The sequence below is a fragment of the Magnolia sinica genome, chromosome 14, assembly GCF_029962835.1.
Source record: "Magnolia sinica isolate HGM2019 chromosome 14, MsV1, whole genome shotgun sequence".
Taxonomy (NCBI): Eukaryota; Viridiplantae; Streptophyta; class Magnoliopsida; order Magnoliales; family Magnoliaceae; genus Magnolia; species Magnolia sinica.
In genome coordinates, this window is record NC_080586.1 from 44,781,593 (window position 1) to 44,807,606 (window position 26,014).

The following is a 26,014-nucleotide window of genomic DNA, read 5'->3' on the forward strand; positions in this document are numbered from 1 at the left end:
GAGAAAATAACTGAATCGGAAAAACGTCTTTTGACTCGCAAACTATGCAACATGGACTCGGAATGGAATTTGAGGAATGCGCTTCGGGCTAACCAAATGTTGCCCAAATACAGAGTTTAGCATCAGATCTTTATTTCCAATGTTTATCCTCGATCTGAAAACAAAGCCTAGTTAACATATTTTATGGTTCGTATTCTTCATTCCGTAGTGTCTGGTAATCCTGTGTGTCTTCCCTCTTTAATTTGTCATATCATCATCCAATGTAGACTTCATCCGGGTCACAATTATATTCCTTTTTCTTATTTGATGACTGCACTTGCTTTGCGCTTCAATGTGGTCATGCCACCTGGGGAAGCTCCTATTACGCTCTCCCATTCAATAATTCAAACATCAATAAGATGAATTTGAAGCTTGCTCCTGGTCAAAAGGATGGGGAAGCAGAAGAGTTGGAGAGGAAGATGTGCTGCCCACTGACACTATGATGGATGACATTTTTTATGAATTAGAAGAAAATGATCCTGAGGCTGATCCTAATTTTCATCCTTTTGACTTTGATGAGCCCCTTCGTGTCCTAGAGGAGAAGGTGGATGGCTTAAAAATATCCTAAGATAGTCAAATGAAGTATATGCGTAAGTATTTTAGACATAAATCTAAGGGATTACATTAGATTGATCCATCCATTCCACCTCCTTCATCTGGTTCTAATTAGTTTGTTTATATTTAATGTTGGACATGTATTAATGCTTAACTTTACTCTCACTTGGTGACTACTTTGACATTTGGACATGAATAATTGTGTGATGTTGATACTCTACATTCGTATGTTTTGAACTGCTAACATTCACTCTCTTTCTCATACTCTTCTCATATTTTTATAACCACAATTATATATTTCAATTATTTCTTCCTTTGTCATTTTGTGACAAAAAGGTGGAGAATTTGTGTATATGCTTAATTTGTGAATGATTGGTGGATGTAGAGAAATGGAAATCATGTGACATGAATCATGTGGCATGTGGAATTTTTTGGAATTTTTGGATATGTATACGTTAATGCAGGTCTCTAAAAGTCTCTCTGCTCAACTTGAGGGGGAGTAGATTGAGGGGGAGTTTGTGAATGTTGGATTCGTCATGAAGAAGTTTTTGAACTTTGTGAATCTGTGTATTATAATAGGTTAATCTTCAAAGTAGGTTTTGTCACAAAAATTTGACAAAGGAGGAAATTGTAAGTGCTATGTTGTAGATATAGCACCCTGTATTGTCAAATTTTATAGTACCAAACTACTTTGGAGTGATTGACTTGTTTTGATAGATGAAAAGTTCACCTTCATTCAAAGATGCATTTCAAGTCATCTACATCAACATCAAGAGCTACGACAAGTTCAAGTCAATGTGCATGTTCAACTACTATAACAAGCTCAAGTGCAAGTACATAAGCTCAAGTCTCAAGTACACAAGCTCAAGCTCAAGTACACAAGCTTAAGTTCAAGTACACAAGCTCAAGTTCAAGTATACGAGGTCAAGCTTCATGTTCTTCAAAGTTAACTATCTACCGAAGCGACCGATGTTACAAGTTCTATGCTCACATTTAAGGTATATGTGACCCTAGAAAGACCTTAGGCTTATGTCATTAATGTTGCATATTTAAATTGGGTCATAGTTCTTATTTTAGTCTTTGCTTCGACTAGTCCTAGTCATTATTCAACTAGTCTAGGCACTGGCTCAACCAGTCCAAGGTTTTTCTTAACCAGTCCAGAGTTTAACTAAAAAATTTGGATAAGTTTGGTAGGTCTTTAACTAGTCGAGCACCCTGCTCGACCGATGGTGGAAACTGGCTCGACCAGTCGAGCAGGGCTTGACTCGAACTCTAGCAAGGAGACTTTTACCCACTCGACCAGTTGAGTGCTATGCACGACTAGTTGAGCAAGCCACTCGACCAATCGAGCGAGCCACTCAACCAGTCGAGAGTCTGTTTAATCCGATCACGCAAGAAAATTTGAAAATTGGTTCTACCAGAACCATTCAAGCCGACCTTAGACCAGTCGAGGGAACCGAATTGCAGCCTATAAATAGAGCACATTTGTCAGATTTTATCATTAATTCCAAGCCAATTCAAGCCAACACTCTAAGAGATTAGTCCCCACTAATGTGAAGCTATTGTAAGGTATTTAAAATTATTTTATATAGCTTTTTGGTTTCTTAATTTCTTGATCTCTTGTTATTCCATTTTACTTGATATAAAAGGGGATTCTGCTTTAACCCTTTTTAAGATCCAAGAAATTAAATTAATGTAGCCAAAGGTTGGATTTAATTTAAAATATATCTAGACCTAGAACCCCTTCATTTATGAGATTGAACATTGAACATCTACATTTACAAAGAAGCAGTTCTACTGGCTATATCGAAGAGCATTCAATTCAGATAAGTATTATTTTCAGTTTTCTGTATTTGGTTTTAGAGATTCAGCTAGAAAAATCTCCATTTGTGGTTTTAGCTGAGATCAGCTAGAAAATCTCAGCGTGGGGTTTTTTATTATGTAAGCCCAATTGAGGAACACATCTGTAAAGGTTTTAAGGTGAACCTTAGAAAACCTTCTTTCTTAGTGAAAGCCAATATCACGTGGGTTGTGGATATTGGGAGTGGAGTAGGTGTGGTTGTTTACGAATAGTTGGTGTACACACCGAACCACTATATTCTTGGTGTTGTGGTGGATGTTGTATCTGGTTTATGTGTGTGAATGCTTGTATCTATTTTATGTATTTGTGGTGATTGTTGTAATGGCCAGATTTATTTCTTTTGACTCAGTATTAGTTTGAGTTTTCTATACTTACTGAAGTTCTAGAAATCAGGTTTTTCTACCATAAACCTTGGTTTTTGGTGTAAGGTTGTCCTTAGAACAACGTTTATATCAACCTCTTAAGACTAGTGCATTTGAGGTTGCTATTTATTTCTGTTATTTGCATTTATTTTCTATATTTAATTTTTATTTAGCATAGTCCTATTCACCCCCCCCCCCCCCCCCCCCACACACACACCTCTAGGACTTAAAGCTCGCCCTTTTCAATATCGATCCCCCACTGGGAAAACGACCATTGTCCAGTCATAGGGGTAAGTCCTTTAGGAGGCTGTCAAGATACATTTGTGAAGCGTTGGCACTTGTCACACTTCTGAGCAAATTGCTAAGCATCGGCCTGGATGGTCGGCCAATAACACCCCTATTGAATAACCTTAGGAGCCAAGGCTTGGCTCCGAAGTGGTTTCCACATATGCCTTTGTGCACTTCCCTTAAGACATACTCTACTTCATTTAGTCGGAGACATCTGAGATAGGGGAGATAAAAACCTTTTTGTAGAGGATATTGTTAACCATGGTGTAACGAGCTTCCTTAGTTTGTAGTTTGTGTGCTTCCATTCGGTCTTTGGGTAACTTGTTCTCTTTGAGGTACTTTGTAATACTCTGAACATTTCAATGCCTAAGTATTGAAAGTTTTTAAGTGTTACCATGAAATTTAATGTAATAATTACATGAGCACGATACCAATCTAACTATTCTAACCTTACATCAAATTCCTGACACGAACCTAACCATTAGGAATGGTCTATGTAAATGCTATCGTGAAAACCTAGCACTCGTTGTATTGTCAAATTTTATTGTGCCAAACCATTTAGTACTTGCATCATGCTTTGAGTTGAAGTAATTAGGTTCATACATTTTAAAGTTGTTTGCATCTTCATCGAACTTGCCTACATCTTCAAGTTGAAGTGAAGCGTTTTGAAGTTCATGTTTTCAAGATCAAATTCTTGAACTTAAGTTCAAGTTTGAAGTTCAACTATCGTACGTTAAAGACTTAAGAACTCAAGCATAACTCAAGATCAAGTTCAAGAGACCGAACTCAAGCTTCAAGTATCATAAGATATCAAGATTCGGAAGTGAATGATGTTTCATTTGTTCTTACTCACAAATAGTTTTGGATGACCCTAGATTGACCCTAGATAGTGTCATATTCATTGCATATTCTTTGTGCATCATTTCATATGTTTATAGGTCTTTTTCTCGATTAGTTTTAGACCTTATTCGACTAGTCCAAGTACTGGCTCGACCAGTTTAAGGTTTATTGTTAATCTTCAGAATTTTCTGTTGGGGTCTCGACCGGTCCTGGAGACTGCTCGACCAGTCGAATGAATAGTGCTCAACCAGTCAAGTGCAGTGCTCGACCAGTCAAGCAGGCCACTAGACCAGTCGAGTAGGCCACTCGACCAATTGAGTAACGGCCTTATCTTATCACGCAAGAAAATTTGAAATTTTGTTGGTCCTTCGACTAGTCGAACCGACCCTTAGGCCAATCGAGTGAATAGTATTTTCACCGATAAATAGAGTACGAATTTAAGAGTTTATTCATTCATTAAAAGTGAAATCAAGACACCACTCTGAGAGATAAGTTTGTGATATTTTTAAGCTATTTTGTGCTCATTTAATATTCTCTTTAATTAGCTTTTGTTATTTGATTTCGAGATCTCTATTTCAATCTTACTTTAAGAAGGGATTTGTGTTTTCCCTTTTCATGAGATCAAAATCAAATCAAGCTAGCCTAGGTTGATTTAATTAGAAATCATTTAGAACTAGAACCTTTTCATCGATGAGACTGGACATTGAACATCTTCGTCTACATCAGATCGGTTCTACCAGGCTTCTTCAAAGGAGAGTTTTCAGATTAGTACATTTACATTTTGTATCTCTTTTTGGTTTTTGAGGTTGTGCCAAAAAAATCTCTATTTGGTTTTGTTTAAGGTGATCCAGAAAATCTCAGAGTGTGTGGTTTTTGGAATTGTGTAAGCCCAATCAAAGACACAATTATGAAAGTTTTAAGGTAAACTTTTGAAAACCTTTTTTTTCATAGTGAACGCTAATATCCTGAGGGAGTGGATATTAGGAGTGGAGTAGTTGTGTGTCGTTTTCTAACAGTTAGTGTACACACAAGCGAACCACTATAATTCTTGGAGTTGTGGTCGATGATTGAATGTGCTTATGTGTGTGAATGTTGTAATTAATTTTAAGCATTTGAGGAGAATGGTTTAATTTATTTTATGCACTTGTGGGAATGCTATAATAACTTAGTTTATTTTATTTGTCATTTCCTTTGCCTCTTTATTGGTTTGGGTTTTTGATACTTACAAATGTTCTAATAAGGTTGTCCTACCATAAGCCTTTGGTTTTTGGAGTTAGGTTATCCTTAGAACTAAGTTTGTATCAACCTCTCAATACTAGTACATTTGAGTTGTTGTTTACGTGTGCTTCTTTATTATTTAATTGCGCTATCATTCTTTATATTCCGCATTTATTTTTAAATTTGGCATAGTCCTATCCACTCCCCCCCCCCCCCCCCCTCTAAGACATATAGCACGGCCTTTTCATTCTCCATTCAATAGATTGAGCCATCTGACTGTCAATTTTAAGATAAGGCCATCCATCAGAAGATTTGACATATGTGGCTTCCCTTAAATGAATTGGCAAATAACTCTCCATCGGTAATAATTTAGATATACGATCTTTAGTAAGAATTTCTTAGAAATGTGCCTATAACCACCTAGAACTATTAGATTTCCCAAAATTCTTAAATTATCAATAATTACAAAAATGCCATTAACCTAGGCCCTTGAATTCCAGAACACATAATTCCTATTTTCCGTTTCAAGTAAAATTTTATATCATACCTATCTATCATAAATTAACCACACACGTCTAATTTCAGCCCTTAGATCATTTTAAAAGTGACCCGATTGATAGATCAACCCCTTAACAATTGATTTTAGTGTCCATCAAGTGAAGGAACGTCATGGGTAGTCGTAGTGGGATATTTTCCCCTCTTCTCTTTATCTGTACAATCTTATGAGTAGGTTGGATGACAAATAAACATCACGATAGGGCATAAAAAGGTTTCAGCAGTGGAAACCATAATACCACTGCTTCATGGAATACGATCCACCTGATCTTTGGATATACTTCAATTTTGGGCTCAACCCCTTAAATTATATAGACAAAAGGAGTGGATGGGGTAGATTTCTTGAAAACATCATTGTGGACCCCACAATTGAAAATGAGTGTGCACACACCCGTGCACCTGCTGTGCACTGGACAAAAAAATAGGTCAAACATAGTTTAACCCGACAATTCAGAGAGAAAGGAAAGAAACCTCCTTCCTTTCAAACTTCCCACCGTAACAGACAGACAACAATCACATAGGGGCGAGTTGTGGGCCAGCATTCAAAATGGATCGCATGATCTGAACCGTCTGTTACGATCATAGGGCCAAACCGATCAGACCCTAACTTTCCCCATGTGCATTCGGACAGTCACATGCATAAGAAATTGCACACAATCAGTAGGGCTACAAATAGCTACAAATGGATAGTTGGGATTAAGTTAGACTGGGCCACAATTCAGACGTTTGTAAAATCCCATCCATCTAAAATCCTTCCTTAACAATCCTGAAGGCCTCCACGATGGTAGAAGGTGAATAAGAGATGGATAAGTGCGGCTTTCCACCGTTTTCCAAGGAGTGCGTGCACAGGATTCTAAAAATCTCGTTTGCAAGGAGGTATTGCAATCTGTAAGTGCTATAGTTTATAGCCCCTTTTTGTTGTGAAATTTGTGGTGGCAAAGACACTGTTATGAAGCGTGCATATGTCAAGAACAATGCTCTACTCAAGATCAGCTTTGATTGACAAGCACTGTTCACAAGTCAAGATCTCAAGAAGCTTTCAAGTTCAACCTCAAGATCTCAAGAAGCTTTCAAGTTTGAGCTACATCAAGACTTCAAGCGTCATTACTTTCAAAGGTCACTCGTCTCTAAGTTTCAATGTCCTTACTTCACTATTGAGGTATGACTGACCTTAGGTTGACCTTTAGAGTAGGTCATTCTGGATACATAATTCATATGTTTTATATATGTGAGTTTAGGCTATTCTAAGACTAGTCCTGGACCTTGTTCGACTAGTCCTAACACTGCTTCAACCTGTCTAAGAATTTCCTAGATCAGTCGTAAGTTTGTCGCAAAATTTGAAAATTTTCTGTTAGGCTTCGATTAGTCTTAGGGTCTGTTCGACTAGTCGTATGAACAGTGTCGACTATTGCTTCGACCAGTCATAGACCTACGACTCAAAGTATAATATTGAAATTCGGCTATCTTCGACTAGTCGTGAGCAACCTACGACCAGTTGAAGGAGACCTACGACCAGTCGTAGACTACCTACGACTAGTCGAGAAACTGCCAGATCTTATTGCGCTCAAATTTCCAAATATCTGTTAGTTCTACGACTAGTCATAGAGTTCTTTAGACTAGTCGAAGACACGTTTTGCTCACCTATAAATAGAGCACGAATCTCAGAATAAATAATGAATTTCAAGCTACTTTAATTCGGCCTTCTGAGAGATAAGTCTGTGCTCCATTTTAAGCTAAGTGTGCATATTTAATATTCTCTTTCTTTAGCTTTTCTTATTTGATTTTGTTCCTATAGTCCAATCTTATTTGAAAAGAGGAATTGCTGTATTCCATCTTCTTGGAATCAAAATCAAATAGAGCTATGCCCCATTTGGTTTAATTTAAAATCTATTTGAACCTAGAACCATTATAAAGTGAGTATTGGACATTGAACTTTGACATTCAAATCACTACTCTGACTTGGTTCTTCTGGGCTGCTACAACGAAGGAGAAAGTCAGGTATTTTACGTTTATGTAATTTACTTTCATTTGGTTTTCTTTTGGGATTTGCCAGAAAAATCTCTATTGGTTATCTAACGAGAGCCAGGAAAACTCAGAAGAGGGGTTTTTTTTAATTGTGTAAGCCCATAGAGAAAAACACAATTGTGAAGGTTTTGGGTGAACTTGGAAAACCTATTTTTGATAGTGAACGCTGATATCCCCTGTGTGAGGATATTAGGAGTGGAGTAATGCTATGTGGCTGTTGTTGAACAGTTGGTGTACACACAGGCGAACCATTATAATTCTTTGTCTTATGGTTTGAATGATTGCTTAAGTTTTATATCTCTTTTCATTCGGATTTGTGGAATGTATGTGTGGATGTGAATGTTGTAAAATTTACATTTCAAGCACAGTGGGAATGTTGTAATGATTTAGTTTTAAATTCCTACAATTTATTTCAATTTCTTGTTATTTATTTATTCCTCTCTGGTTTGAGTTTTTGATACAAAGGACGTTCTTGAAATAAGGTTGTCCTGCCATAAACCCTTGGTTTTTATGGTGTAAGGTTGTCCTTAGAACTGAATTCGTATCAACCTCTCAATTCTTGTTTAGTGAGGTTGCTTTTATTTCAGCATTGTGATTTGATTTAGTTTATTTGGCTATCTTTCTTTCTTTATTCCGCTGTTAAAGTTTTATTTTGGCATCGTCCTATTCACCCCCCCCCCCCCCCTCTAGGATGTATAGCTAGGCCATTTCAAGTGGTATCAGAGCTTAATAGCTCGCTCTTATTGCTTTTTATTTAGATTTATTTCCTAAGCTAACGATCTAAGCTATTTAAAAAGATGTCAAATTTTAATAACCTATCAGTCACTAGGCCTTCTCCCTTTGATGGTTCCAATTATGCCTATTGGAAAGCCAGGATGAGGATCCTCCTCAAATCAATAGATTAGAGTATGTCGCAAGCCACAGTGACTGAATGGAACCCACCTAGCACTGAAGTGACTGGTATCGATGGTTCAAAATCAATGAGAGTAACACCATATTTCTCATGGACTACCCTTCAGAAAAATGAGAGTAGTGCCAATGCAAAAGCACTAAATGCAATCACTTGCGCACTATCACCAGATGAGTTCAAAAGAATCATATCTTATGATACTGCAAAGCAAGCATGGGATATATTAGAAATGACACACGAAGGGACTACAATTGTCAAAAAATCTAAAGTCCAACTCCTCATAACCAAATTTGAAGAAATTCATATGGAGGAAAATCAAATGTTCATGGACTTTTACACAAGATTAAATGACATTGTAAACTCAATGTGGGGTCTTGGCGATAAAATCTCAGAAAGTAAAGTGTGTGCAAAGATACTACGCTCACTTCCTGAATGGTTCAACTCTAAGGCAACCACATTCCAGGAACTTCGTGATACGGACAATATGAGGGTAGAAGAACTAGTTGGTTCTTTACAAAATGTATGAGTTAAACTTTAAAGCTCCTAAAAGTAAATTTATCGTTCTTAAATCTGCTAAATGTATTTCTCAAGAGAACTCTGATTCTGAAGATGATATGACTCTTTTAGCGAAAAAGTTTTACAAGATTTTCAAGAGTAAAAAGAGGGTTGATTTTCAAAAATCAAATGACAAGATTAGATCAAAACCTAAATCTAAAACTTGGAAGTCTTTGAAAGACAGTCAATGTTACAACTGCCAAGAATATGGGCATTTAGCAAACAAGTGTCCTAAAAAGGACAAACCCAAAAAGAAGGGTATGTTAGCTACTTGGGATGAATCATCTGATTCTGAAGCTTCTTCTGAATCAAAAGATTCTGAAATCGAGTCGGGCAGTGAAGTTAAAGCCCTTATGACTCTAGCTAAATTCACTTTTTCAGATCATGATGATTCAACTAGCGAAGAAAATCTGAATAGTGATTATGAAAATGAAGATGATCTTCAAGATGCTTACAATGCCTTATACAAGGAAAGTTGTAAAATTGTTGTCAAACTTAAACTTCAAAAGGAATAGTTTTTTAAACTCAAAGAATGTTTTGAATCTCTTATTTTAGAAAATCTCAAATGTCAGATTGTTTTGAAAAATCAAAATGCGATTTAGAATTCAAAATCTCCCTGATTGAAAATCTGAAATCTGAAAATGAGAAACTTAAAAATGAAGTATCTTCTCTTCTGAGTTTAAAGGATACATGGAGGTATGCCCAGGGAGATTCAAAGTTAGAAAAACTTTTATCTGGATCTAGAAAATGTGGCGACAGATCTGGATTGGGCTACGATAAAAATGTTCCTCCTAAACAAAAGTACACTCCTCCTAAGTTTGTGAAAGGAGAGTCCTCTAACTCAAAAGGAAAAAATACTAGTCAAGGTTTTTTCTAAAAATACAAAAGCTTTTCAAAAACCAAAAAGCGGTTATGTCAACTTCAAAAATCAGAACAGAAACCCACTAGCTGAAAAGATAGTTGATTTACTCAAGGAGCTCTTAAAATCTAACTCAGTAGGTCATTCTTATAATAACAGATAGAAGAAGACCAACTATATTTCCAAACCCAAAACAGTTCTAAAATGGGTTCCTAAGATTGCCTGCTTGGTTGCCCACACCACTTTCAACGCAACAAGCCATTCAAAGTGGTACCTATATAGTGGATGCTCCAGGCATATGACAAGCGACAAGGCTTTATTCACCGATCTTAAAGATATGACTGATAGGTCAGTTACTTTTGGTGATGGAAGCAATTGCAAGATTATGGGCTAAGGTACAATTTAACTCTATAGCCTTTCGTTGTTTAAAAATGTTTTGTATGTTGAAGGACTGAAACATAATCTTCTAAGCATATCTCAAATTTGTGATAATAACCATAGCATATGGTTTTCTGATCAAAATTGTGAGATTCTAAATAACAAGGGTTCAATAATATTAACTGGACATAGAACGTCTAAAAACTGCTATATTGTTAGTGAATCCAGCTCATTTAATCAAACGTGTTACATGGTCCATACAGACGAGGCTGATTTGTGGCACAAACGTCTTGGACATGTACACTATCGAAATCTATATATATTGAGCAAACAGGAACTTATAAGAGGTCTATCCAAACTACAAAAATTAGATAAAATATGTGGTGAATGCCAGATTGGCAAACAAACGAGGAACTCACACAAAAAGGTGAATTCCAATACCACATCAAGACCACTCGAGCTTCTCCATATGGATCTTGTAGGACCTACTAGGATGGAAAGTCGAGGTGGCAATAGTAGATGACTTTACCAGATATACATGGGTTGTCTTCTTAAGGGATAATTCAGAAACCTTTGAAGAAGTGAAAAAGGTTCTCAAAAGGATTCAAACTAAAAAAGGTTCTCAAGTCAGTAAGAGTCATAGTGATCATGGATCTGAATTTGAGAATAGCAATTTTGAGAAGTTCTGTAGCGACCAGGGAATATTATATGAATTCTCAGCGCCCAAAACTCCACAACAAAATGGAATAGTTGAAAGGAAAAATAGAGTGCTTCAAGAAATGGCTAATGTCATGTTGAATAGTATGAAGCTCTCTAAGAATCTTTGGGCTAAAGCAGTCAACACAGCTTGCTATATCATTAACCGGGTTTACACTAGTAAAGGTAATAATAAAACGGCTTATGAAATGTGGTTTGATAAAAAGCCTACTGTTAAATACTTTCAAGTTTTTAGCAGCAAGTGCTATATTTTACGAGATCGTGAATATCTGGGAAATTTTAATATGAAGAGTGATGAAGGGATCTTTTTAGGATACTCTTTAAACAGTCGAGCTTATAGGGTTTTGAACAAAATGACCGGTGTGATTCAAGAGCCTATCAATGTAGTCATTGATGATCACTTAAACACACTAGTCTCAAGTTCAGATAATGATGAAGTACTAGTAATTGATAAATCTGATACTTCATCTAATCAGACTGATTCTGAACTGAGGATTGTTAAAGATCATCCAACCACAGATTCTTGGAAACCCTCTCACTGGTGTTCGTACCCGTAGACAACTTGAGGATATATGTAATTACGTATGTTTTACATCCCAAATAGAACATCTAATGTAAAAGAAGCTCTTGCTGATGAAAACTGGATTGTTGCAATGCAAGAAGAACTTAACCAATTTGTGAGAAATGATGTTTGGTATCTCATACCTAGACCTAAAGATAAACACATCATTGGAACCAAATGGATTTTCAAAAATAAGTCTAATGAGCTTGTCAATATAATTAGAAACAAGGCTAGGCTAGTGGTACAAGGTTACACTCAAATTGAAGGTATTGATTTTGATGAAACCTTCACACCAGTAGCACGTCTTGAATCAATTAGACTTTTTATATCCATCGCATGTTTTAGAAAGTTTAAGATTTACCAAATGGATGTAAAAAGTGCTTTTTTAAATGGCGATCTGCATGAGAAAGTCTATGTTGAACAACCGATGGGTTTTGAAGACCCCAAAAATGTTGATCATGTGTATCGCCTTAAAAAGGCACTTTACGGTTTAAAACAAGCTCTTAGGGCATGGTATGAGAAACTAACAAAGTTTCTATTAAGCCATAATTTTTAAATGGGATGTGTTAATAAGACTCTGTTTATTAAAAAATATGATGATCACATTTTAATAGTACAGATTTATGTTGATGATATCATTTATGGATCTACCTGTACTAACATGACTATTGAGTTTACAGATTTGATGAAATCTCAGTTTGAAATGAGCATGGTTGGGGAATTGAATTATTTCCTTGGGTTGCAAGTTAAGCAAAAACCTAATGGAATGTTCATTTCTCAATCCAAATATGCTTTGAATTTGATTAAGAGATTTGGATTTGAGAATGGTAAGAACTTTGATACTCCTATGAGTACAACCTTGAAACTCTCAAAAGATTCTAAAGGTAAAAATGTGGATCCAAAATTATATCGGAGTATGATTGGTAGTTTACTATATTTAACTACTAGTAGACCCGATATCACTCTAAGTGTTGGTATTTGTGCTAGATATCAGTCTGAACCTAAAGAGTCGCACTTGACTGTTGTCAAGCGGATTATACGATATGTCGCAAGTACTGTTAATCTCGGTCTCTGGTATCCACATGAGACTAGTGCTCAATTAGCTGGGTACTCGGATGCTGACTGGGCTAGTAATCTTGATGATAGAAAATCAACCAGTGGTGGTTGCTTTTATATTAGAAACTATTTAGTTTCTTGGTTTAGCAAAAAACAAAGTTCTATATCACTTTCAACAGTTGAAGCTGAATATATCGCAGCTGGTAATGCGTGTACACAGCTTATTTGGATGAAACGTATGCTAATTGATTATGGAATTAAACAGGATTCTATGTTATTATATTGTGATAATTCCAGTGCCATAAATATTTCAAAAAATCCAATTCAGCTCGTACTAAGCACATTGACATTAGATTTCATTATATTTGAGAATTAGTAGAAGAAAAGGTTATATCTTTGGAATATATCCCTACCGAGAATCAACATGCTGACATTTTCACTAAACCACTCAACAAAAACAGGTTTAACAAAATGAAATTTGATCTTAGCATGTGCATTTTAAAATGAGTATTTATGCCTAGTTGTATCATATTGTATATATTTGCTTGATTAGATTTTAGATTTTGTATATATTGCTTGAAATCAAATTTTTTAGCCGGTACTCGACCAGTCGTGAGTATACACGACCAGTCGTGCTACGACCGGTCGTGTACATCCACGACCAGTCATGAATCGCATGAATCACTTAAAATTTGGGGAAAATGCTTCATCTTCTTCATTTCTTCTTCACTCTCCAACGGACCGACGCACGACTAATCGAACCTTTCCTTCAAAATCTTCAAGGTTAGTGCTCCATTTACATTTTTCTTGTAGATTTGTGTCTAGATTTCTTCTATTTTTCTCTTGAAGTTATCTATTTCAAATTTTGTTGAGATTTGGGGTATTTCTTAGGTAAAATCTAATTTGAGAAAACCCACTTCTCAATCCTTTGCAACTCTCTATTTTCTCGAAATCCTTATTGCAAATGGCATCTAGAGGGAGAAAGTCAACATCCTGTGGTCCATCTTCTTCCTCTAGATCGGCCCCTATCACTAAGCGTCATCTTCGAGCTCCCGAGGACGATCCATCTTATGTTCGGGACATCAGATTGCGTAATGTTATTGTTGAACATCCTGTTGATATTAATCATGTTGCTCCTTTTGATATCCTTCCTATGCTTCAAGCTGTAGGTTGGGATAACTTATTACATTAGGGTGGGCCAGCATACCGATCCATTGCCCAGTCCATGTTCGCATGCATATGTGATTTTTCATTGAAAATTTTATCTTTTAAGATATCCACAAGAGAAGGACCATTTGACGATGATCGTCATTTGATTTCAGCTCTTATGGAAATTCCTATGAATGATGAGGCCATTCCTATCCATAACTTATTTGAAAAACCCTCAGTATCTGAAAAATGTATGCTCACAAAAGATTTATGCAATTTAGATGTTCAATAGACACACAAAGGGAATGTGCTTCCCTCAAAGTATCTGTTACCCAAATATAGAGTTCTTCACAAAATCTTTGTGTATAACTTGTATCCTCGATCGGGTAATGAATCTAAATCGACTTCATTCATGGTTCGTGTTCTTCATGTTGTTGCTAGCGGTGCTCATGTTTGTCTACCATCCTTGATTTGTCACTCCATTATTCATTTTGACTCCATCCAGGTCACAGTGACATTCCTTTTAGTTATTTGATGACTGTTTTGGCTACGCATATGTTAGTCGATATGCTGGTTGAGAGGCCCTGATGAGGGTCGAATATTACATATCAAACCCCAATTATTACCTGATTTTACGTATATGATAATGTTTAACGGAGTATTTTAATTATATTTTTGTTGCAGGATGAAATCAGGAGCGTTGATGGAAAAAGAGTACTACAAGCATGGATTTGACACTCCGAAGTCACCAGAGCAAGGGACGCACTCCAGAGAACTAAGACTGAAGAATTTACATGCCAGGGATCTGAGGAAATCAAGCTGTTCACGTTAAAAAGGCCCGAAAATGGTCCAAAATGCAAGATCACATGGTTTTCGCCATCCAATTAACTCGAAACTTCATACATGACCTGGAGGCCATAAATAAATCGTACATATTAAATTTCAACCATTGGATATCTCGAGAAGTGGGCCAACGGACAGATCAACCCATTAATCTCCAATTTTAGGCCCACCTACAATCTGGATATACTTCAAAATTGACCCAGACGGTTTAAATAAGATAAGAAACAGGATGGATGGATTGGATTTCTCTACAGCATCACAGTGGACCCCATATGTATAGCGTGTGTACACCATGTACATGTGCCCACCGAGCATGGAACCAGCTAAGGCGGGTCAGCAAGCGTTGAACCGTGTCTCCTTTCCAAAACGGCAGTTGTCGTTTCTGGTCCGTGTAACGGACGGAAAGTCCGTTTTTACGGACCGCTGTGGGCCCCACCGATAGCACGTACGTTTGATCCAAGCCGTTCATTGTGTAGAAGGATTCGAGAACTACAAAAACATGTTTACATTTTATGCCCATACGTGCACACGTGTGAGATACAGAGGCCACAAGTGGACTGTCCTATGACGTTCAAAATTGATTTTATTGTAATTTCTTCTATGGGTCGTGTCAATGGATGTTCAAAACCATCCATATCTAACCGAAATTTCATCGTGCATCAAATGGACGGGGTGGATTTCCCCGAAAACGCTTATGTGGGGCCCACCGAGCATCACAGTGCCGGACGTGCGAAAGCTTACGCACGTCCGCGAAAAGCGACTTTTCCGGGCGGTTGTGGCTCATCATACTTGATTAGATGAAAGATCTGATTCGTCCATCATGTAGAGAACTCGGAAACATCCTAAGGGACGGTATTTATTTGGGAACTGAGCAAGGAAAGATGGGCTGTTTTGCATCCGAACTTGGCTGCGAAAAGGAGCACGCACCGACTTCTGTTCTCAACCAACCGGTTGCTATTCTCATGCGTAGCTCTGCACCGCAGCTGAGAGCTATAAAGGAGAAAGAAAAGGCTCATTTTGAGGTGGTGGCTGAGAGATCCAGAGAAGGGGAAAGAGAAGAAAAGAGAAAAAAAGGCAAATCCAGGGCAGATCCAGGGAGAGCTTGAAGAAAGCAAAAGAGAGAAAGCAAGCAGGGAGAAAAGGATGGAGTTTTTCTTTTATAAATGTTATTTTTCCGTCTTCCTACTTGATTCCATGAGTTGCTAATCTTTTAGCTAGGGCTGAGATGAAGCCCCTAATTTGAATAACTTTTGTATGTGTTGATTTTATCTGAATCTGATTGGATTGTTTCTTTCTCTAGTGTGATTAACCGAAATTTTCGTACTTCTCTATGCTAAGAGCTTAACCAAAGTCTAGTTATGGATGTTGTTTGGAATATTATTCTAGGTGCTTGTGTCTGACCATGAACAGGTTTCCTATAGGGGAAGAAACAGGAATCTACATCTCTCCATGCCTGACCATGGATGGAAAAATATGATCCATGTGCTTTAAGGAATTATACATTCTATGTGCCCAACCAAGGACATAGTGTGTGCTTTATTTATTTTGACGTCAATCTGAATTAGGGTGAATCAACAGGTAGAACAAGGTTTATGATAATTAGGGGTGGATTCAAAAGTCCTAGTCTTCTCCTTGATTGAATTTTCATCATTATTCTTGGTTATTTTTCCATTGATTTTTGTTTAGTTTACTTTCTCAAATATCTGTTGGATTAGTTAAGAAGAGTCTTTAATTTTGAATTGTGACAACCAGTCCTCGTGGGAACGATCTCGTAATACGTACCATATCTACATCTGATTCGTATACTTGCGAGTTTAAAATCATTTAAATAAAACACCAAGTTTTTAGCGCCGTTGCCGGGGACTGTTTCGGTCCAATTGGATTTAGGATTCTCTCTTATCATAATTCATAGTCTTAGATTTTTACTAACTTTAAGTTAAAGTTTTTTTTTTTTTAGAAACTAACCTATTTCCTGTTTTGTAGGGACCTGACATAAACTTCTAATTTGGTAATCTCTTTCTAAATTCTCTACTTTTTCTAATTTCTACTTTTAGAATTAAGGTTTTATTTTTTAGAAATTTTCTATTTCTAGGCTTTTTTTTTTTTTAGAAATTTCCTATTTTCTAATTTTAGATTTTGATTCTTCTTTCATGTAACTTTCTATTTTCTAGTTTTAGAATTTTTTTCCCTTTTTAGAAACTAACTTAGCTTTTTATTTCTATGATTGGAAACTTTCTTTTTTAGAAATTAACCGTTGCCTAGGATTTTTTCTAGCATTATTTTAGGAAATATAATTTTTTTTTTTTTTATGTTTACAGGAATTGAGGAAGGAAGCTGCTAAATAAGATTGTCTTCAAAAGGAGGAGCTCTCAAATCTTCAGACATTCATCATCGCCTTTTTCGGGTTCTTCTTTCCAATTCTCGTTTACATAGCTTTCTCTTGTTTTTAGGAATTTCTAACTTTTTCTTTTAGTTTTATTCATCTTAGGTTGCATCTTAGTTTAGTTTTCTTTCTTATATTGATAACATAGTCTATGCTAGGACGTAGATCTCTGAACATAGAACTAGCATCTTTTGATCCTGAAATAGAAAGAACCTTTCGTAGAAGATTTAGAAACATCCTATTTGAAATGGCGGAAGAGAATGGAACTAAAGCTCTTAGAGATTATTCAGCTCCTGTCCAATTCAATGCACCTTCATGTATAGTGTTGCCCGCCACCACGGCAGCACACTTTGAACTTAAACCTGGGGTCATACAATTGTTGCCCTCCTTTTATGGTTCAGATAAGGAGGATCCATATCATCATGTGAAAGAATTCTTAGACATTTGCTCCACCTTTAAGTTTCAAAACTTTTCAGACGATTCGATCCGTTTGCGCCTTTTTCCTTTTTCTTTGAAGGATAAGGCGAAAGCATGGTTGGATTCTCTAGGAGTTGGGTCTATCATTACATGGGACCAACTATCTAAGAAGTTCTTAAACAAGTTCTTCCTGGTTCACAAAACTAATGCTCTCCATAGAGAAATTACAAATTTCACACAAAAAGAGGGTGAGCACTTTAATGAATGTTGGGAAAGATGGAAGGATTTACTTCTTAAATATCCACACCATGTTTTGAAAAGTGGCAACAGGTTCAATACTTCTATGACGGTCTGACACCCCAAAACCGTCGCATGGTTGATGCCACCAGTGGAGGGTCATTCATGACCAAAAGTGATGTCGAAGCTTGGAATTTCTTTGAAACCTTGTGTGAAAACTCCCAGCAATGGGACTATTCAAATAGAGGTGAAAGAAGTCCTCAACCACTGAAGAAAGGGGGTATATATGAGGTAGGAGTCACGTCAGATCTTTATGCCAAAATTGATAGCCTGACAAAGAAAGTGGATGCTTTAATGTTAAACAATGGACCTCCACAAACAACTCAAGTCGAGTCATGTGCCATATGTTCTAGTCTCGCCCATCCTACGCAGTCTTGTCCATCTAGTTCAGCATTTCCAGAATTTCTCTCTGAACAAGTGAACGCTATGAACACCTTTCGGAGACCTGAGAATGATCCTTACTCAGACACCTACAATCCAGGGTGGGCTAGACATCCAAATTTCTCTTGGGCAAAAGGACCACAACAAGGAGGACCATCTGGAAATCCTCCTATGCAACCTTACTCCCAAGTTGGCAGTCAACAACCTCAGCTGTTCTCACAGTATCAACAAGTGCCTCCATAATCTAGGAAACCATCTCTTGAGGATACACTCAATCTTTTTATGCAGAGTTCACTTCAATTTCAAAAAGACACCTAACATACTTTACTAGCTAACCAGCAGAGTTTACATGCAAATGCACAATCCATTGCTAAGCTAGAAGTACAGTTGGGTCAACTTGCTGCCACATTGAGTGAGAGAGAGAAGGGCAAGTTTCCTAGTCAACCTGTGGTAAATCCAAAAGGACAATATGAGATTAGCTTTGATTCAAACCAAGAACAATATCATGAGCAAGCTAAATCAATCATTACCCTTAAGTCCGGTAAACAGATCGAGAACAAAGTAGAAATGCCTAGGGAAGAATCAAAGTCCAATGCGGAAGATCAAAATGAAATGGAGAGACATACTAGTACATCCAAAGTCCAACAACACTCTGACTCTCCAGGAACCACTCATGTGCCATCTTATGTGCCTAAAGCACCTTTTCCTCAACGTCTGGCACCGTTTAAGAAAGGAAACAACTTTAATGAGATATTGGACATATTTAAGCAAGTGCAAATCAACATTTCGTTGCTTGATGCTATCAAGCAAGTTCCTGCTTACGCTAAGTTTCTTAAAGATTTATGCACTCAAAAGCGTAAGATGAATGTTCATAAGAAGGTCTTCCTTGCAGAGCAACTCAACTCCATGATTCAACACAACACCCCTCCTAAATTTAGGGATCCAGGAGCTCCTACCATTTCTTGTGTCATAGGAGAGCATAAGGTTCAGAAAGCATTGCTTGATTTAGGGGCCAGTGTTAATTTGTTACCATATTCGGTCTATGAGCAGCTAGGACTTGGTGAGCTGAAACCAACTAAAATAACACTCCAACTAGCTGATAGATCTATCAAGGTGCCCTGTGGTGTTGTTGAGGATGTGCTAATCCAGGTTGACAAGTTTTATTTTCCAGTGGATTTCATCGTTCTAGATACTCAGCCTGTCCAAAATCCTACAAGTCAGATCCCGGTTATCTTAGGACGTCCATTCTTGGCCACATCCAATACAATCATAAATTGCAGGAATGGAGTTATGAAGTTGTCCTTTGGTAACATGAAGATCAAGCTTAACGTTTTCAATGCTGGACAACAAATGACAGACTCGGATGATATATTTGAAGTGAACATGATTGAGAGTTTAGTGCATGACTCTTTCCTTGAATCTTCCGATGACGCTCTTGAGACTTGTTTAGCACATTTTGGCATAGATTTTGACATAGAAAGTTCCATCCAAGAAGTCAATGCATTGCTTGACTCTAATCCAGAAATGAATACAACAAAATGGAAAGCTAGAGTGGAACCTCTTCCACCTTCTGAGTCTAAACTGGTCCCGTCTATTGAGAAACCGCCCGAAGTCGACCTTAAACAATTACCTAAAACTCTCAAGTATGCATTTTTAGGACCTTCTGAAACCCTGCCTGTCATCATAGCTGCTAACCTTGATAAAGAACAGGAGGGTAAGTTGCTTAATGTTCTTAGAGAACATAAGGCAGCTATTGGGTGGACAATAGTGGACATAAAGGGAATAAGCCCCACGGTGTGTATGCATCGTATTCATCTTGAAGAAAATGCAAAAACATCGCGTGAAATGCAAAGGAGGCTTAACCCTAACATGAAAGAGGTCGTTCGAGCTGAGGTGCTAAAATTGTTAGATGTTGGTATCATTTACCCCATTTCAGATAGCACATGGGTCAGTCCAGTTCAAGTTGTTCCTAAAAAGTCTGGGATTATGGTGAAAAAAAATGAGGATAATGAGTTAGTACCAACACGCATGACTACGGGTTGGTGAGTTTGTATTGATTACCGTAAACTGAACCTGGTCACAAGGAAGGATCACTTTCCTCTTCCTTTCATAGATCAGATGCTGGAGAGATTGGCAGGGCATAGCTATTATTGTTTCCTGGATGGTTATTCCGGGTATAATCAGATTCTCATTGTTCCCGAGGATCAAGAGAAAACTACATTTATGTCCCTTTGGCACATATGCCTATCGGCGTATGCCATTTGGGTTGTGTAATGCGCCTGCAACCTTCCAACGATGCATGATGAGTATTTTTTCAGACATAGTTGAGCGTTTCCTTGAGATTTTCATGGATGATTTTTCAATTTTTGGCTCTTCATTTGATGAATGTTTATACCATCTATCTCTTGTCTTGGAAAGACGTGAAAAAATGAACCTGGTATTGAATTGGGAAAAGTGTCATTTTATGGTTCAAAAAGGGATTGTACTCGGGCATGTTATTTCAAGTAAAGGCATTGAAGTTGATAAAGCCAAGATTGATTTAATTTCTAGTCTTCCTCCACCCAGAACGGTTAAGGAGATTAGATCATTCTTAGGGCATGCGGGATTCTACAGGAGATACATTAAGGACTTTAGCAAAATTTCTCGACCCTTATGCAATTTACTAGCTAAAGATGTTGCTTTTGTCCTTAATGATGAGTGTCGGCAAGCTTTTGATAAGTTGAAGCATTTACTGACTTCTACTCCAATCATCCAACCACCTGATTGGAGTTTACCTTTTGAGCTTATGTGTGATGCTTCGGATTATGCTGTTGGAGCCGTCCTAGGACAAAGATTGAACAAAATGCCTCATGTCATTTATTATGCTAGTAGGACTCTAAATGATGCACAACTCAACTACTCTACCACGGAAAAAGAATTGTTGGCGGTGGTATTTGCTCTAGACAAATTCAGGTCGTATCTCATAGGATCAAAGGTTATAGTGTTCTCAGATCATGCAGCATTGAAATATCTTCTTTCTAAAAAAGACGCTAAACCTCGATTGATTCGGTGGATTCTCTTGCTACAAGAATTCGATATTGAAATTCGGGATAAAAAGGGTTCCAAAAATGTGGTAGCCGACCATTTGTCTAGACTTGTCTTAGAGTCGTGGATCCTTTGCCAATGAATGAGTCTTTCCCTGATGAACAACTTCTAACTATTTCTCAATTACCTTGGTACGCGGACATTATAAACTATCTTGTTACAGGTCAACTTCCTTCTCATTGGACTAAACAAGATAAATCCAAATTTCTTGCTGAGGTTAAACATTTCTTTTGGGATGACCCGTACTTATTCAAAATTTGTCCTAATCAAATTATTAGGAGATGTGTGCCTGAGAGTGAGTTTCATAGTATAATCTCCTTTTGTCATGATCATGCCTGTGGTGGTCATTTTAGTTCAAAGAAAACAGCTCTGAAAGTCTTACAAAGTGGATTTTATTGGCCTACACTGTTTCGAGACACCCATGCCTTTTGTTCAACATGTGATAAATGCTAACGTACGGGTAATATTTCCCACAAGAACATGATGCCACTTACCAATATTCTCATTGTTGAAATATTTGATGTTTGGGGTATTGACTTCATGGGCCCATTTCCCCCGTCGTTTGGTTATGTGTATATCCTTGTGGCCGTCGACTATGTCTCTAAGTGGATTGAAGCAGTGCCATGTAAAACGAATGATCAGAGAGTCGTGGTCCGTTTCTTAAAAGAAAATATCTTTTCTCGTTTTGGCACTCCTCGAGCAATTATAAGTGATGGGGGTACTCATTTTTGCAACAAACCGTTTGAATCTTTAATGAAAAAATATTTCATCACTCATAAAGTTGCAACGCCATATCATCCACAAACAAGTGGTCAAGTTGAGGTGTCAAATCGGGAGATTAAACAAATTTTAGAGAAAACGGTTCACCCCGATCGTAAGGATTGGTCGCAACGGTTGAATGATGCTCTTTGGGCATATCGTATGGCTTTCAAAACTCCGATTGGAATGTCTCCGTACAGGCTTGTATTTGGGAAAGCCTGTCACTTACCTATGGAATTAGAACATCATGCTTATTGGGCCATCAAAACTTTTAATTTTGATTTGCATAAGGCCGGATCACACCGTAAACTTCAACTCAATGAGTTAGAGGAAATTCGAAATGAGGCATATGAGAATGCAAAAATTTATAAAGAGCAGTTAAAAATCTTCCATGACAAAGCAATTCTTCGTAAGACATTTGAACCGAACTAGAAGGTATTATTGTACAATTCCAGGCTCCGCCTCTTTCCTGGAAAACTACGTTCCCGATGGTATGGTCCTTATCGAGTAGTAAAAGTATTCTCTCATAGAGCAGTTGAGATTCAAAATCTAACAGACGGGAATATCTTCAAAGTAAATGGTCAACAGCTGAAACCATATTTAGATGATTTGGTGAACAAAGATGTGGAGGAAATTTATTTGGCGGACCCAGGTTATCAAGATTGATTAGTTCATGGTCCATTCGTGTCTGGCTGAAGACGTTAAACTTAGCACTCCTGGGAGGCAACCCATCTTTTCATTCCATTTTATTTTCCTAGTCAGTTCAATGTTTGTGGGTAACATTACTGCAAACCCTCACGAGACTACAACTCCTCCACTAAGGGCAACCTAGGGGTTTAAAGGCTTGTTGCATACGCTAAATACAATCGAGAGCACCTGCGAAAGTGGTATAGGTCGGATCTTCTTTTTGTGATGTTATTTTTGTTATTTTGCTTTTATTGATTTCTCTCTTGTGCTGACTCGCTCTTACGCTGATATCTTTGGAAAGCCTCTTGATTCTCCGTCCAGGTACTATCTTTCCATCACTCCTCTTTTATGTTCGTTGTCCCATGTGCATTGTACGTTTATTTCTTTTACATTGAGGACAATGTAGATTTTAGGTTGGGGGTGGGCGATTAGATTACCTCATCAGTATTTTCTTGGTCTTGAGCACAAATTGTGAAAATTTTTAAATTTTTCTGGAATTTCTTATGCATTTGAAGTGATTGTGAAGGATAAGGGTGATTTTAACATTGCAAGGTACAGAATGTCGGTAATTTATAACTCTTGGATTCAGCCATCCGTTAGATTTTACAGTTAAGTTTGAATTGTTAACCCATGATTAGAACTTTTAAACATTGATTGAGTCATGATCTCACATATCACATCTCGGTTGCACTTTAAGGTTCCGTTTCAACATTAAATGATTAACTTGGTAATCACTAAGCATGAAAGGAACCAGCCTGAAATTTTTAGCTTCAGTCTATAACTAAGAATTGAGAGAAAGCGTAAGTCATATAATCTTCATCATAGGTTTGCTCCCTATAGATGAAGATTCGATTCCCCATGGTTGACATGAGAAAAGGGTTAGGTGTACAATCTTTACCATAGGTTTGCCCCCTATAGGTGAGGATTTAATTCCCTTCCTTGGCGTTACTATTCATAAAAAAATCAAAGGCTGATAGAATGAAAAGTTAACCTATCAGGCAAGTGGTTTCAGTTGTCATGCATTCCATTGTTAATTACTAATGATATCATGAAATTGATAATTGGATCTCTTAATGATAGTAAGCCGAGATTACACTATACACTCTTGGAACTCAATGTTTAGAATATTCTAATTAATGGATTAATATTTTGAAATTGATTATGAAGTTTATCGTGAGCTTGATTCCAGAAAGAAAAAAATTCTGTACACCATTCATGAATCTTAGAATTCTCGCGCCTCGACGATCTGTTCACAAGTCACTCGGGTTCATAGGAATTGTCAAGTATTTCTGAAATTATTTTTCGCATGTTTTGCTCGGGACTAGCAAAATGCTGGTTGGGGGTTCTGATGAGGGTCAAATATTACATATCAGACCCCAATTATTACCTGATTTTACGTATATGATAATATTTAACGGAGTATTTTAATTATATTTTTGTTGCAGGATGAAATCAGGAGCGTTGATGGAAAAAGAGTACTACAAGCATGGATTTGACACTCCGAAGTCACCAGAGCAAGGGACGCACTCCAGAGAACTAAGACTAAAGAATTTACATGCCAGGGATCCGAGGAAATCAACCCGTTCACGTTAAAAAGGCCCGAAAATGGTCCAAAATGCAAGATCACATGGTTCCCGCCATCCGATTGACTAGAAACTTCATACATGACCTGAAGGCCATAAATAAACCGTACATATTAAATTTCAACCATTGGATATCTCGAGAAGTGGGCCAACGGACAGATCAGCCCATTAATCTCCAATTTTAGGCCCACCTACAATCTGGATATACTTCAAAATTGACCCAGATGGTTTAAATAAGATGAGAAACAGGATGGATGGATTGGATTTCTCTACAGCATCACAGTGGACCCCATATGTATAGCGTGTGTACATAGTGCACATGTGCACTGCCCGTGCACCGAATGAACTAAGTCGGTCAGCCCTGCTGACCCGACTTCCTTCCTAAAAAACGGCAGTTGCCGTTTCTGGTCCGTGTAACGGACGGAAAGTCCGTTTTTACGGACCGCTGTGGGCCCCACCGATAGCACGTACGTCTGATCCAAGTTGTTCATCGTGTAGAAGGATTTGAGAACTACAAAAACATGTTTACATTTTATGCCCATACATGCACACGTGTGAGATACAGAGGCCACAAGTGGACTATCCTGTGACGTTCAAAATTGATTTTATTGTAATTTCTTCTATGGGGCGCGTCAATGGATGTTCAAAACCATCCATATCTGACCGAAATTTCATCGTGCATCCAATGGATGGGGTGGATTTCCCCGAAAATGCTTATGTGGGGCCCACCGAGTATCACAGCGCCGGACGTGCGAAAGCTTACGCACGTTCGTGAAAAGCGACTTTTCCGGGCGGTTGTGGCTCATCATACTTGATCAGATGAAAGATCTAATCCATCCATCATGTAGAGAACTCGGAAACGTCCTAAGGGATGGTATTTATTTGGGAACTGAGCAAGAAAAGATGGGTTGTTTTGCATATGAACTTAGCTGCGAAAAGGAGCACGCACCGACTTCTGTTCTCAACCAACCGGTTGCTATTCTCATGCGTAGCTCTGCACTGCAGCTGAGAGCTATAAAGGAGAAAGAAAAGGCTCGTTTTGAGGTGGTGGCTAAGAGATCCAGAGAAGGGGAAAGAGAAGAAAAGAGAGAAAAAAAAAAGGCAGATCCAGGGCAGATCCAGGGAGAGCTTGAAGAAAGCAAAAGAGAGAAAGCAAGCAGGGAGAAAAGGATGGAGTTTTTCTTTTATAAATGTTATTTTTTCGTCTTCCTACTTGATTCCATGAGTTGCTAATCTTTTAGCTAGGGCTGAGATGAAGCCCCTAATTTGAATAACTTTTGTATGTGTTGATTTTATCTGAATCTGATTGGATTGTTTCTTTCTCTAGTGTGATTAACCGAAATTTTCGTACTTCTCTATGCTAAGAGCTTAACCAAAGTCTAGTTATGGATGTTGTTTGAAATATTATTCTGGGTGCTTGTGTCTGACCATGAACAGGTTTCCTATAGGGGAAGAAACAGGAATCTACATATCTCCATGCCTGACCATGGATGGAAAGATATGATCTATATGCTTTAAGGAATTATACCTTCTATGTGCCCAACCAAGGACATAGAGTGCGCTTTATTTATTTTGACGTCAATCTGAATTAGGGTGAATCAACAGGTAGAACAAGGTTTATGATAATTAGGGGTGGATTCGAAAGTCCTAG

At 37.7% G+C, this 26,014-nt stretch overlaps 1 non-coding gene across 1 annotated transcript; it reads right to left on the bottom strand.

The window, feature by feature from the left end:
* Nucleotides 1–17,780: 17,780 nt before the first annotated feature.
* LOC131226472 (small nucleolar RNA R71) lies at nucleotides 17,781–17,887 on the bottom strand. Its single transcript, XR_009161854.1, has one exon. It is a non-coding gene; the product is annotated as a small nucleolar RNA R71 (small nucleolar RNA).
* Nucleotides 17,888–26,014: the final 8,127 nt, after the last annotated feature.